Genomic DNA, 9,784 nt, shown 5'->3' on the forward strand with positions numbered 1-9,784 from the left:
GTGACAGAATCACTCATATCCCAAACCTCAGCATCATGTAATATATACATGTAACAAACCTGCACATGTACCCCTGAATGCAAATTTTTAAAAAGAAATGAAAAAAAATGTGAACAAATAAATAAAGTTTCTTATAGATGGTGAAAAATTATAGAAAATACAGTATTCCTTTTCAAGTTGAGAAAATGACAAGAATGACCACTATTGCTGCTTCTATTGAGCGTATAGCAGAGGTTCCAGTTGGTAGAAAAAAAAAAAGAAAAATAAGTTAAAGGCCTGTGAATTAAACATGAAGAACTACAATTGCTATCATTCACAGATGATAATGCTATAAAAGACAAACCATAAAGAGAGATGTACCATGCTTGTTAACATAGAGAAAATACTTTAAAGTTCACAGTTGTTCCCCAGTTATCAACAAATTCAAAAGAATTCCAATTAAAATTTTGAAAAGGTATTTCATAGAAATGGGCAAGCTGACCCTAAGTTAATGTGGAGATGACAAAGGCTTAAAAATAATTTAAAAAATCAAAGAATAATAATAAAAAAACTTGTCCTACCAGATATAAAGATTCATCATAAAGGCAGAGTGACTTAAAACGTGGGTTTTGAGCCAGGAATAAAGAAATAAAATGATGGGAGAGAATAGAAAGCCTAGAAACAGACCGGTATTTATACGGCAACTTGACATATGGCAGAGGTTCCCTTACTACATCGTTACTTAAATGGTGCTGTGCCCATTTGATATTTATTTAAAGACAACCCTACCCCACACCATACACAGAAGTAATTTCATGTGAATCAAATACCTAAAGTTGATAATCCAAGCTTGAACATTTCCAGAGCAAGGAAAATATTTGTATGTCATTAAGATACTGTTTTTTAAAAAAAACAAAAACAAAATAATACAAATCATAAAGGATATAGTGGATAAATAGAGCTATATTAAAATTTAAAACTTAACTATGATTATAACTTAAATGTAAAACCTCTAACTATAAAAACCCTAGAAGAAAACCTAGGCAATACCATTCAGGACATAGGCACAGTCAAAGATTTCATGATGAAGGCACCAAAAGCAATTGCAACAAAAGGAAAAACTGACAAACGGGATTTCATTAAACTAAAGAGCTCCTGCACAGCAAAAGAAGCAATCAACATAACAAACAGACAACCTACAGAATGGGAGAAAATTTTTGCAAACTATGCATCTGACAAAGGCCTAACACCCAGCTTCTATAAGGAACTTAAACAAATTTACAAGAAAGAAACAACCCCATTAAAAAGTGGGCAAAGGACATGAACAGATACTTTTCAAAAGAAGACATACATGCAGCCAACAAGCATATGAAAAGAAAAGCTCAACATCACTGGTCATTAGAGAAATTCAAATAAAAACCACAATGAGATACCACCTCACTCCAGTCAGAAGGGCAATTATTAAAATGTCAAAAAATAACAGATGCCGGCAAGGTTGTCAAAAAAAAAAAAAAAAAAGGAATGCTTATACAGTCTTGGTGGGAGCATAAATTAGTTCAACCATTGTGGAAAGTAGTATGACAATTCCTCAAAGACCTATAAGCAGAACTACCATTTGACTCAGCAATTCCATTACTGGGTATACATGCAAATGAACAGAAATCATTCTATTATAAAGGCACTGCATGAGTATGTTCATTGCAGCACTATCCACAATAGCAAAGACATGAAATCAACCTAAATCCCATCAATTATAAACTGGATAAATTAAATGTGGTACATATACACCATGGAATACTATGCAAACATAAAAAAGAAACGAGATCATGTCCTTTGCAGGGACATGCATGGAGCTGGAGGACATTATCCTTAGCAAACCAACACAGGAAGAGAAAAACAAATGCTGCATATTCTCACTTATAAGTGGGAGCTAAATTATGAGAACATATGGACACATAGAGGGGAATCACACACACTGGGGCCCTTCGGAAGGTGGAGGATGGGAGGAGGCAGATGATCAGGAAAAACAACTAATAGGTAGTAGGCTTAATACCTGGATGATGCAATAATCTGTATAACAAACCCTCATTAAACAAGTTTACCTATGTAACAAGCCTGCATTTGTACCCCTAAACTTAAGTTAAAAAAAAGAAATAAATAGGCCAGGCACGATGGCTCATGCCTGTAATCCTAGCACTTTGGGAGGCTGAGGCGATGGGATCACCTGAGGTCGGGAGTTCAAGACCAGCCTGACCAACAAGGAGAAACCCCATCTCTAGTAAAAATACAAAATTAGCTGGGCTTGGTGGCACATGCCTGTAATCCCAGCTACTTGGGAGGCTGAGGCAGCAGAATTGCTTGAACCCGGGAGGCAGAGGTTGTAGTGAGCCGAGATTGTGACATTGCACTCCAGCCTGGGCAACAAGAGCAAAACTCAGTCTCAAAAAAAAAAAAAAGAAAAGAAAGAAAAAGACAAAGAAAAAAGAAATAAATAAAACTTGGGTATGTCACAAATTATAAATTTAAAAGAAAAATTGCAGATTTGTAACAGATACTTGTTACGTATATAGCACACAAAGGATTTGGATCAATAAAAAGAAAAAAAAGAATATAAAGAGTTTTCCATAATTTTTAAAAAGCAAACAACACAATTTAAAAATATATAAGTGATATGAACCAGTAATTCACAAAGAACTCCACATTTATACAATTACATGTGCTAAAGTAGTAGAAATGTATAGATTAGAAATAGAGGCACCTATCTGGATAAATTTTAAAAGTATAATGTTAGATGACAAAGATCTGTGGGAAATGGATTGTATCTAGGCAGAATGTTAAAGCACACAAAACAATAATTTACAGTGCTTATGGTTATAAATATATGTAGTAAATATAAAAACATGCAGGAAAGTTATGCAAATTTCAGCAGAGAAAGGGAGAGTAAAGGGATAGAGGTGTGACTTTAGCTATAGCTGTAATTGTTTGCCAAAAAAAAAATTTAACAAACATGGCAAAATGTTAGCATCTGTTAAATCTATGTTTGGTTCATAGATATTGAGTATATTCAACTTCTATACTTTTCTTATGTTTGCAATATATTATAATTAAAATTATATTAAAATTTCAAATTTTAAATGATTGTGAGAAAACATAGGTGAACATTTATTTGCTCATGGGAAAAAAGAAGAGCATTTCAATATAAAAGCAAAAATAAATCACAAAGGTAAAGGCTGATAAATATGACTACATAAAAATGCAAAAAGGACATAAAAACATCAAAAAATTTAGTTACAAGATGGAGCAAATATTTGTAATACGTGTGTATAAATGATAGGCATACATATATCCAGTATTGTTAATGTAAAAAAAAGTACTTTCAAAATCTAAATCTTCATCAAATGTTGAATATTAATAAATGTGAATTCCATAAGGTTAATGAGTATATAGTGAAATCAGCACTTTTGTCAACTGCTAGTGGGATTTTTAAATGGTTGACCTTTTTGGATACCAGTTGACGACATTAAAAAGAGTATTAAAATTGTTCATACTAAAAATAGACATTAACCTGATAAAATGATGATCTCTAAGGAGTGAGATGACAGAAGTGACTTATAGTTTCTATTTTATACCCTTCTCTTTTTTTAGTACCTGGTTTGTATTACTTTTATAATTTAAAATTATAATTACTTTTTCATGTAAATTATTTTAATAAAAAGCAACCCATTTTATCTTTTGGCCCCAAATTCTACTTTTAAGGAAATCATTCCACAGAAATTATTAGACATGCACAAGCGATATACCAGATAATTTTTGTAAATTTTATAATACACATATACACAACCTAAATATTAAACATTAGGGGAATAATTAAATATATTGTGGTATATAAACATGGTGGAGTAATATAATGATTTTTAAAAATATATTTCAAAAATAATTACAAAAGAAAGTGTTTACTATATGATTGTAAGAATAAAAAGGATAGCTCAATGATGCCATGTAGTGCCAAGTTAATGGAAAAAGGCTGTGCAATGTAATCCAAGTTGAGAAGGGGACAAATTGTAATAATAAGGTCATGGTTATGCTGGCAAGGAATCAATTAATGTCTTATGATGATTCAATGAAGGACTTTTAGCGGAAAAGAAATTCTCCTTGTGTGAGATGTACTTTTTTGGTTATTTTTATTTTAGGTTTTCTTCAAGAATATAAAAATATTAAATAGCAGACTGTAATCCAGAGTGGAGAATCACCCTGACATTCTTCTTCCCCCATGCCCACTTCCAATTATAGGACTAGAACTCCCCACTCTTTCTACCAGGAAGAAAAAGCACTTTTACCTGACAATCCATGCTGGAAGCCAATGGTATACAAGGAAGGAGTAGGGAGAGAAAATTGACATTGATGTAGGACTTGCAAATATCTGATTGTGGGATAACAGGCACAGAAAAAAATGGGAAGCAGGGACTTCAGGATAAAGAAAAATAAAATAATAAAAGGAAATAAGAACAAATGAACTGAAGAGAAAAGAGGGTAGCATGAAGAGTAGGCATTCTTCTTCACAGAGCTAGCGAAAAAATTCTCATGGGAAAATGAGAAAGTACAGTGAACACACCCTCAATAAATAGATGGGACAAGAGAGAAAAATCAGGGACTCACTAATCAATTTTTAAATGCACTGTCTACCAGCACCACTGTGTATGGTTTGGATTAATTATCAGAGGATTTGAGCAAAAACCAGCTTGAACTTATTTCTGTGATGTTTACTTGTAAGGGTCACAAGATAATAACTGGTATTAGATAGACTAATCCCTCCCATTCCCGCAAGAGGGCAAGGAATGGTCTATGGGGTCTTGGGGAGATATGCCAAAGAGGCAATACTTCACCCAGAAAATTTGCCTTTCATCTCTTCCTCTCTGGAGAATATCTAAAGATATATGGGCCAAAAAAATAAAGAGCCTACCTATACACACACATAAACATACATTTCAAGTTTTTCTATGCAGATCTGTATGCATAGAAAAAAAAGAAATGTCCTAAAATATTATTAATGTTTTCCTGGGATTTAGAATTACAGGTGATTTTTATTTCCTTGTGCAGCACAATATCTTATAAAGTCAGTAAGAATAGTGGATTGACATTCAGACCCAAAGGAAATTAGAATGCCCAGAAGAGAAGGGAAGAAGGAAGAGTTGAGCAGTGAGAATCATAATGCAGAGTTTAAAATCAGAAATACTTAATTTATATTATATTGTAGGACTAGGTTTATTGCAGAAAGTTGAAATGCAGGTTAAAAGCTAGATGAATTTCAGTTGAAGAGAAATAAATAACACTACAATCTTTTACATTTGAGTTTGTGACGGAAATTTTCTACTTCCTATATTTGTTAAGCTGTGTAGAAATTTCAAATGTATGGCATGTTTGCATTTATTTCTTTGAACCCAATCGAAACAAACATTGAAATAAAGTTGTAAACATGTCAAAGATGCAGATTAATGTATGTTACTTTTTAAAGTTCTGGACTGGTCAAAGTCTGAATTTAAATCTAGAGGCACTATAAAAGAATATGTTCTGTATTAGAAAGCAAAATGTTCAAGTTAGACGCTAATAGAAACGTGCTAAATTTATTTTAAATCAATACACTTCAAAATTGTTGGAAGCTGTTAAAATCTGTAAGTAAGCATTCGGATGATCTTTTACACTAAGAAAAAGTGAAAATTCTTCATTTTAAAAAGAGAGTGACATTTGATAAATACCTTGGTAAAGGTATAAACAAAATACTATGGGAGCAAATGCAGGGGAGCCATTAGTTCTTTTGAAAGGTTCATAAATCTCTGGCAAGTTGAATCTGCAAACCTAAACATATAAAGTGATGACAGTGAACACTGATATCTCCTTTTCTTTGACAAATCCCCTTAATGGGCATGTGACTTATGTCAAGGTAAAGAGGATAAAATCAGAAATGCTTCCTGCTGCCCTGTAATAGAAGTAGTGTTACTAAGGACAGAAGAATAAACTTTTGCCTGTCATTGTTTAATTCTATCCAGGGATTGCAAACTCAGAGAGTACTTGGGCTGATCTGGCCTACAGACCTATTTATTTTGGCTCATGATTTTCTTTTAAATAAATTTAAATGTCCTTTAAATTATACACTCTCCAGTACATCACTGTACATACCATTTTCTTTTGAAAATTCGGCTCCACGCAGTTATTAAGAATACAGACTCTAGAAGTCAGGGTGTATGAGTTAAAATTCAGTATCTGTCACCTACTAGCCACATAACCCTGGGAAAATGACAATCTCTCCGTGTAATGGTTTTCTTATCTCTAAAATGAGGATAGTAATGGTAGGGTTTCGGTGAGAGTTAAATGAGTTAAAACCCGTAAAGCACTTAAAATAATGCTAAGCAGACAGTAAGCACTGTGCAAAGGTTTGTTAAATAAATATTGGTTTATCTCCAGCCTAATTATGTCCTCTCCCTGGCCCCTATAAGCATTTGGGCTCATACTTTTGGTTTAATTTTATCTGTAATAAAGCTTTCCTCTTGGTCTTTCATGTAAGCAATGTGTGTGGCCCCTCCATACATGGTATAAAATAAGGGATTCCAAAGAGTTCTATTTTCATATAAATATACCAATGACTGACTCATTACAATCATAAAAATCTTCTGAGCTAATTAAACTCTGGAGATACTAAGGGCACAATATAGAGTCCCTGTCCATAAGGGGATTATTGCCCAGTAAGAGACTGGAATTGTACATGATGAGTAAGTACAGTAGAAGATTACATATGCACATGATAAAGGCTAGGTGACCAAAGTCTGTTGGAGAAAGCCATGATCACAGAGGGATGGGGTGGACTAGGTAGGATCTATAGAGGGTATGGGACTTGAGCTAGTTCTTGAGGGAAGAGTGAGACTTAGATCTGCCTAGGGATTAGATGATGAAAACATTCTGACAAGAGCCATGTGAGCAAATTACAGAGGCAGAATATATCTGAAAGCTTGAGCAATTACGCACAGATTTAATTTGAGTAGAAAGTTGGTTGTGGCAGAAATTATACGAGATGAGGCTGAGCCCATGGATGAAGGCTGCATTATGGAGAGTACTAAATGCCAGATGAAGAGCTGTACATTTTATCTTGAAAGCAGTAGAAAGTCGATGAAGATTTCGGAACTGGGAGAGGTAAGTGGAGAGACAGTAAATGATTTTTGCAAAGAAATATTTAATAAATGAAGATTAATCTGTTCAGTGTAGAGGATGGAAAGGGCCAATGGATAGTAAGGCAATTAAAACACCAGAGAAGAAACATGAAAATTAGCTGGGAGACTATTGCAATACAGTCTGAGATTAAGTTGATCCAAGTTTGAATCAGGGTGGGACCATGAACCTGGAAAGGAAAGGAGGTAAGCCAATTTTTTGCCCAATTACATTGTATACATCCAGCAAAATAAGTTAGCTTATCAAGAATTCTAATCTTCCACAGCTTTATGTGTATTTATCCATACTGAAACACACCAAAACATTCTGTTACCATATCTATTTCTTCTTAATCTAAAAGCTCCTCCAGGTTATGAGAGTTGTCTGATTTCTTTTGTCTCTCTAGAACCTAGCAAAATGCCTGACACATATTAACATTTTTAAAAGTGTAAAACTAGACCAAAAACCAATAAATCTAGGTAACTTTTGATAAATGGAGAAAGAACAGCTGTTGAGCCTACTCTGTATTTGGAATATTAAGAGAATATGACAAAATAAGAAGTTCTGAAAAAGGAGCAGATTCAGGGGGAAAGGAAAAAAAATTCCAGGAGTGAGAGATTTGAATCTTAATCAATCTCTCTCTCTCTGTCTTCCTCTCCCCCTCTCTCTTCCCCTCCCCCTCTCTCTTCCCCTCCCACCCATCTTCCCCTCCCCCTCTCTCTTCCTCTTCCTCTCTGTGATGGATAATACTGAATGTCAACTTGATTGGATTAAAGGATGCAAAGTATTGATCCTGGGTGTGTCTGTGTGGGTGTTGCCAAAGGAGATTAACATTTGAGTCAGTGGGCTGGGGAAGGCAGACCCACCCTTAATCTGGTGGGCACAATCTAATCAGCTGCCAGCGAATATAAAGCAGGCAGAAAAACGTGAAGAGGTGAGACTGGCCTAGTGTCCTAACCTACATCTTTCTCCCGTGCTGGATGCTTCCTGCCCTCAAACATCGGACTCCAAGTTCTTCAGTTTTGAGACTCGGACTGGCTCTCCTTGCTCCTCAAGCTTCGGACAGCCTATTGTGGGACCTTGTTATCGTGTATTAATATATATATACATATATATGTGTATATATATATGTGCATACACACACACACACACACAAACACATGTATATCCTATTAGTTCTGTCCCTCTAGGGAACCCTGACTAATACACTCTCCATCCATCCTTTAACAGGTAAAATCATTATTTTGGAGGGATAACAAAGTTACATATTTTAATAACTTGAACATTTATTATAACTATAAAAAATAGAGCTTCATGGGGCACCGAGACACAAGAGCAATCAGTTTGAGCTTAGAGTATAAAAGGATATAGAGCATCTGGGCAAGGTGGTGTATGAAATGTTGGGGAGTTAGGAAGCCTGAGATGGATTGCTTAAAGAGGGGCATCTAAAAGAGTAACGCATTCATTGGCCAACATAACAATCAGATTAATGTCACGTTAGCATAATCTTTGGGTTTCACCTTCCACTGTCCCTGAAAAGATGAAGTCACATAATATTAATAGAAATGTAGAAGGGAAAATTTCAAATATAGTCATGTTAACTTTGAGTAAACCAGCCTGCTATGGTCCACAGTTGTATTTCTACCTTCATAAGCCCAGGGACACTGCTTATCTTAGGGACTATCTTTTAAACAGTTAAAAAATGCAGAAAACTATCTCTTATCTCTTAGAGATAGATGGATTTCAGTGTTAAAGGAGCTTATAAAACTTGACGATTTCCCAGAGGCAAGGCATGACCTTTATACTGAACTGCTCAAGAGGTATCTGCTCCCTTTCATCCTGAGAGATAACCATGAAATAGTTTGGCTGCAGCCTAATTCTCTGGCAGTAATACAACATATCAGTGTGGCTCAAATGAGTCATCACCATTAGTGAGGCATGGGCCTTGCACTGGATAGAGCATAGATTAATTCAAGAAACACTTATTGAGAATCAAACAGAAGTACTTCTAGTGGCAATGTTGAATTTGCCCTGATTTAGCCACATATAGCCCAAAGCAACCCAGTTGTGATATTAATGGTCAAGGTTTAGGTATATACTATGGCCAGTAAGTGAAGCAAATAAACTTAACAAAAACTAATAAGGCAGAATAAAGAACTAGAAATTTCATGGGCTTTAGAATAACACCTGGATTTGAGTCCTGGCTTTGACACTCACTAGCTCTGTGAACTTGGAAAAGTTTATTAATTTCTCTGAGCTCCACAACTGCATCTTCATAATGAGGATTATAATAATTTCTACCTCATATACTTGTTATTAGGATTAAATGGTAAACCCTTGATAATCTTATTATATACTTATAAGAATGGTACTTATGAATATCAGGCAAGCAGTTTTGGCCTCATGGACACCAAGTGCCTTAACCATAAGTGTAAAGCATTGTATCATTACAGATAGATTGGTATGGTAGATAGAATAATGGCCCATTAAAGATGTCCATGTCCTAATCCATATAAATATGTTACCCTACATGGCAAAAGGGATTTTTTTCATATGTGATTAACTTAAAGATTTTGAGATGGGTAGATTATCCTGCATTATTCAGTTG

Source organism: Pan paniscus, chromosome X, assembly GCF_029289425.2.
Source record: "Pan paniscus chromosome X, NHGRI_mPanPan1-v2.0_pri, whole genome shotgun sequence".
Lineage (NCBI taxonomy): Eukaryota > Metazoa > Chordata > Mammalia > Primates > Hominidae > Pan > Pan paniscus.